The following is a 6452-nucleotide window of genomic DNA, read 5'->3' as shown; positions in this document are numbered from 1 at the left end:
GCTGGTTTATTTTGGGTTGTTTTCAATACAATGGCAAACCTGTAGCACACCTTACACCACCAAAGCAAACTTTTCTTCTCCACCAGACAACTTTTCAATAACTTCATTAAACATTAAATCCTTATCAATAACACATTTGTGAGTGAAGATGTAATTGGTGTGAGGTTTAAACAAGAAAATGTTGCATTGTATTTTGTACTATAAATTAAAAATTTACTTTTATAAAAAATAAAAACAAAATGTTGTGTTATTGATGGCTTTTACTTTCTTGATGCACACTGTATACTGGTCTGGGCTTCTGACAGTGTTTTTTGATGGTTTAATGGTTGGGATTTTTTTCTACAGTGTGCATTTTTGCTTACTGCTATAGTAATGCGCTGAAAACAAACAACAGTTATTTACTGCATGATAGGCAGCTTCAGAATGTAATACAGTTGACATAAAAATATTTTCACACCGTATTTTTATGGTAAAATTATGGCAACCACAGCTGCCAGTTTTTTACCATAAATTATGTGTTTACTTTGTTTTACTGTCTATATAATTTATGTTTTGTCTCTCCTTCAATTTGAAACATTTGTATTATAATGCTTGTCCCCATGTTTTGCGTGGGTTTCCTCCCACAGTCCAAAGACATGCAGGTTAGGTGCATTGGCGATCCTAAATTGTCTCGTGTGTGTGTGTGTTGTTTGTTTGTGCCCTGCAGTGGGCTGGCGCCCTGCCCAGGGTTTGTTTCCTGCCTTGCGCCCTGTGTTGGCTGGGATTGACCCCCGTGACCCTGTAATTATAGGATATAGCGGGTTGGATAATGGATGGATGGATGGATGTATTATATTACATTTATATATTGTATGGTGCGTTTTTTGATCTGTTAAAGGGGTGAAAGAGTCACAAATAAATTAAAAATATGTCAAAAATAATGATTTACTAATCAAAAAATTTAATAGAGGGGATTAATAGAGGAGTAAGTTGGAAATTAATCAAACAGACAATAAGCAGGCTTAGGACTTTTGGGTAGACACAGTCATAAGAATTCAAATACTGAAACATATGTGGATAAATATTTAATACTTGCAAAAACATACTTTATATAATACTTACCTGTTCCGGGACGATTCCATCTTCATTACCTGAAAAATGTTATTTTACTATTTATATGCTTGGCTCTTAGAGTAATAAGCTAATAAGTGTCTGAGTATCTAAGATTATAACTGGGAATACAAGGGGACAGGCACTCTAAAATATAAGGCACTGCCTGTGTGATTTTAAGCTATACAAAAATAAACTGTATTGTAAACTGTAATTATATATACGGTATGTGGCATGCCAGAAATAGTTTATATTTATTTTTATTAAGAATATAGTGTTTTAAGATTTTTCTGTACACGGCACACAGTTTTAACCAAAGTTTTAACGATTTTAAAGATATTTTATAACAAGAACAATAATGTATAATTAAATTTGATTAATTATTCCAGGATCCATTGTGTTTATGCTTAGCTATTTGCAACTTTGTGATTATGATTTTTAAATATATTTATAAATGACAGAAATGAAAGCACCATGGCAAACACCACTGCTTCTAAAATGTGCACAAGAAGCTGACTGTCAACTCTAAAATGGCCCTCCATGAATGCAGATGTGTCTCTGAATAAATGTTACTTCCAGAGAAGTGTTTTATCATTTATGTGCAGGTAGGCCCTATAAAGTATATGCACAGACATCATTGTAAATACAGTAGCTTCACCCATCCCTTTACGCATTCGTTTCCTCTTTTGTACCTCTCTTTATTTTAAACAAATCTGCAATTCTTTGCCACCGTGTCTTACTAGGTGTACCTGTACAGAATTGATTACTTGTCTGTCTATTCATTTTCAAACCTGCTTCACCATTTTAGTAAGCAGAAACTGCCTTTCAACTGCGTAGAATGTGAGAACCTACCCAGGATGGGAAACGCTTACATTAAAAATGTTCTGGTTGAAGATCTGAGTTTCCAACAGATAAGAACAAGATGGCAATTTGCAACTTGGAAACATCTGAAAGCTTTTAAAGGATTAAATGAGCAGCTGAAACTGGAAAGTGAATAATTGAGTTGGCTACAATACTTTCATCCTTGTACGGAATCTCCCAATACTAGATTTTAGGACCTTTTAGAATAGGGTTTTAATTTAGATGCTAATTTTGCTTCTACATGGAATGCTCAATTTTTTCCCCTGTTCATTTTAAAGCATCAGTACCCTCCAGCTAAGCTACATTCATTCACACCACTGCTATGTAAATGGCTTTGTATTGGGCTTTTGTATGCCCTCACTTTGGTGGTATGCTTTATAAAAGTGCAACACTTTGTCCCCTTGTCATGTTTTTGGAGTTGGCACAGTAAATGTAATGTTAAGCACTTTGTACCATACAAATTTTAGTCTGATTTATGCAGTATTTGGGCTTAAATAGACAACAGTCCATACAATAATTGAATTTATATTTCACTGGAGTAGAAATCCATAGTGATGAACTATAACTTTTCCAGTGCTTAGAATTTTCACACTCATAAGCCCAGTAGGAATCAACCTGTTTGTGGCTGAACTGAAATGTAACAAAAGAATATTTCCAATTATTATGAATTTAAAGCATATTGATATTTAAGAAACATTACCAGAGACAGACCTTTTATAGCTTCTCAAGATTTTGAAAAAATTCATTAGTTTTTGCTATTAGCATTAATTTGATTGTAGATTGTTCAAAATGCAGCAGCAAGAATCTTAACCAGAAAAAGAAAATCTGAGCACATCTCACCAGTCTTAGCATCGCCACACTGGCTACCCATTTCCTTTAGAATTGACTTGAAAAGACTATTCATGTTATATAAAGCTCTGATCAATTCTGATCCTCCTTATATTTTAGAGTGCCTGTCCCCTTGTATTCCCAGTTATAATCTTAAGATACTCAGACACTTATTTGCTTATTACTCTAAGAGCCAAGCATATTAATAGTAAAATAACATTTTTCAGGTAATGAAGATGGAATCGTCCTGGCACAGGTAAGTTATTCACAATAATCATGGCGGCATGCTTCATTGTTGATTAGGATGTTACAGTACTAGGGTGTTGTACCTTGTTAGCCATTATGGATGAAATGAGAAGTCAAGCAAAATGACAGCTTTTTTTGGCTAACTAAAAAGATTACAATATTCCAGCATTCGAGGAAACTCAGGCCAAGGGGCTTAAATAAGGGACCTGAGATGTCTTGAAATTGCATATTGTGATCTTTTAGTTAGTCAATAGAAGGTGTAATTTTAAATGCTACAGTAATAACACTGTAAGCTAGTGCCATTCATAACTCATCATCCTCAATGACGAGCACCCAGACTTTACTCTTTTCTGGATGCTGCCAGTTGACTAGGCCTTTATCACTGTGGGAATGATCACCCAAGCTTCATATTGAATATGAGTGGCATGCAGCATATTTTCAAATATGTTTCTATATGAAAAAGGCTGCAAGTCACAGGAAACAATTCAATCACTGAAATGTCCTTCCAGAAACATCTTCAAGAGCTGAGAATCCCAATGTTCCTAACTACCTTACCAGCATTGCTAGTGGTATAATACTAGGACCCCTCACGTGGAATCTGAGTGTACAATAAGAGGTAAAGAGTATGTCATGGAAGCTGCTGTTTTCTATTAAATACCATGAAGTTATGTGTTTTAACATATTGCATATTGGTTGGACATCAATGCAAGAATTTCACAATTTTACATGTGACAATTCTGCCACCACTACTACTACTACAATATATTTTATGATGTGCTAATATTTGGCAGACCTTTCAAATTCACAAATATGGCAGGTGCTGCGGCTGACAGATAGATAGGAGACGATGAGTAGCAAACAGGTTTGTTTTGATGTAGATGTGCTGCCACTTGTGTTAAAGGTTATAAATAAATACCCTGTGTATCAAATACAAGGTTTTAGGTGATTTTGTTTGGTCTGGGTTTAAGGGCAAAGACAACTAATTGATTACAAGTGACTGTAAAATGATGATATAATGGTTGCACAATGTAGGATTTGAAATTATTTGGCAATGTAGAGTGACTTGACTTTTAGGGAGCTGCTTCTCTTTTAAGGTTTCAAGGTCTGGCCACTACAACTACGACTTGGCACTTACTTTGTGGTAAACAGGTTTAATTGCCTGTAGTTTCAAAAATATATATTTGTCACCATTTTGTGCAGCACAAATTTTCTAACTTAATTTACTTCTTTCATTTGTTCTTACCACAAAAATCTCTTCACCACCCTGCAGAGCAACCCTTTTACAAAGACCCCTGTATATTATAAATGAAACAGTGTATTCTTCAAAATCCTTTTTTAAAATTTCGCGATGTAATTAACCCATCACCTATGGGTTTTTCTTTTGATCTCACGACCGTTGGTGACATGCTTTGTTGCGTTCTAAAAAAAGTGAAGGGCGCTATATGAAATCTGTCCACTTACTACTCTATTGGTCGCCCTCATAATGGCCGGGGCCGCTCAGGCTCACTCTTCTTGTTCTTCTCCGCCTGTATTTGCCACATCTGCTCCTTAAAGACGCCGTCTGCCACTTGCAGCTACGGATCGTCTCCTCGTTCTCTCGGATCTTGGCATCTTTGCGACGGCCCTCCTCTTGTAAAACGCAAATCTCCTCTTGCTGCTCTGTGATCCTCTGCTCGTTGTCACGGATCTTGGCGTCTTTAGCCGGCTCCAGCTCGCGGAGAAGACGGATCTCTTCGCGCAGGTCTCTGATGGTCTGAACAGTCTCCCGAATTTGATCGTCCTTCCTTTGCATTTGGTTTCTTAGAAAGTGGATATCATCTTGCTTGTCCGCGAACGCCCGTACGTTTTCGGTCATCCTAATTTCGTTTTCATAGGTGGATGGTCCCGACCTTTGCTCCTGATCGCAGTGTGTGGCAGGTCTTGCATCGAAGGCACATTCCTGGACCCGAGAATCTGCATCCCTTGTGTAGTTCGCCACGTCACACGAGTTCAAACGTTGGCTGCTGCTCCACAGGTGACCCACCAGCACCCCCGACAGCAGCTGCGGCACTCCAGTCCCGGCAGCGATCGAAGTCAAAAACTCTAGAAAAGCACGAAGAAACCCAAGCATTGTGTGCACAGCGTTGTAGCTCTTGCAGGCCATCATCTGGACTATATTACAAAGAAGGTTGCGAACACTGACACTAACTGTGAAAGGTTACGGTAAAGAGTGAAGAGCTGCGCCCTTAGTAGGGTTTTTATACCTGCCGCGTTGCTAAGCGATGAGATAAACAACGTGAGATGTGACTTCATGGCTAACTCTTACGTTGTTAAAAGGTCTAAAAACCAGACTGCAGTCGACGTTTGTTCGTTTTGTTCTGGCCACGTTTTGCAGTGATTGTCTCCATAATGCTAGGCTAGATCGGTTTGCAAAAGATTTTGTAAATTTTGGAGCCAACAGATTTGGGATGCCGGGTCCTCATCTGATGGCAGTCAGCCTCGGATATCGATGAGGGGAAGCCAGAAACATTGTATTCGGGGGGCTCCTGCTTTGTTTATTCCTTTCAACATAACCGTTTGGGTGGTTTCACATTCGTTCTACTGTATATACCGTAGAATACAATGTGCATGATGCAACGAATTGTAAGCATTTTCATTTTCCATTTTGTTATTGTAGTGGACTTTAAACAGACATACGTTTGAGATTATCATTAGTATTTCCGAAGCTAAGTTTTGGTTTATTTATTGGTTCTTGTTAGTTCATTACTGATTTAAATGCAATATAATGCAATGCTATTGCTATTTTATGTTTGTGCATATTGGCGAGATGTAACGGTATTTGTAATTAGCTGATTCAGTTCTTCATTTTTGACTTTTTTATTTATAAATATTCTGTATTCAGCACATACTGTATCTGATATTGTTAATGTGTACCATTCACAACAACTCGTTATTCTGGTCAGCCACAAATGTACACAGTCATATTTATGGACCCATATTCCCTTCTTTTCTAATAGAAAGTATTGTGAATGGCCAATAAAGTGAAATTTGCCTTGTTGTCCTAATAGCATAACTTGAGTGTTTACACCATTAAATCAGTGTTTGGATTCTGTTGCCCAAATGGTAAAACATGCATTTATTCTTAGCCAGCTGCCATACCACATGCACTTCAGAACTGGTCTTCCATCTGAAGCTAAGCAAGTTTGGGATTGGCCAGTACTTGGTTGGGAGACCATCTTGAAAAAGCTTGGGTTGCTTTTAGAAGAGGTGTTGGTGAGTCCAGCAGGGGCTGCTTACCCTGTGAGCCGAATGTGGATTCCAAAGCCCCAGCATAGTTACGGGGACACTGTACTGTAAAAATGGCACCATCCTTAGGCTGAGATGTAAAATTGAGGTCCTGACTCTCTGTGGTCATTAAAGTTCCCTGGGCATCCCTTATTAAGAGCAGT

This window comes from Polypterus senegalus, chromosome 1 (assembly GCF_016835505.1).
Source record: "Polypterus senegalus isolate Bchr_013 chromosome 1, ASM1683550v1, whole genome shotgun sequence".
In the NCBI taxonomy this organism is placed as follows: Eukaryota; Metazoa; Chordata; class Cladistia; order Polypteriformes; family Polypteridae; genus Polypterus; species Polypterus senegalus.
This window is presented reverse-complemented; position numbering follows the sequence as displayed.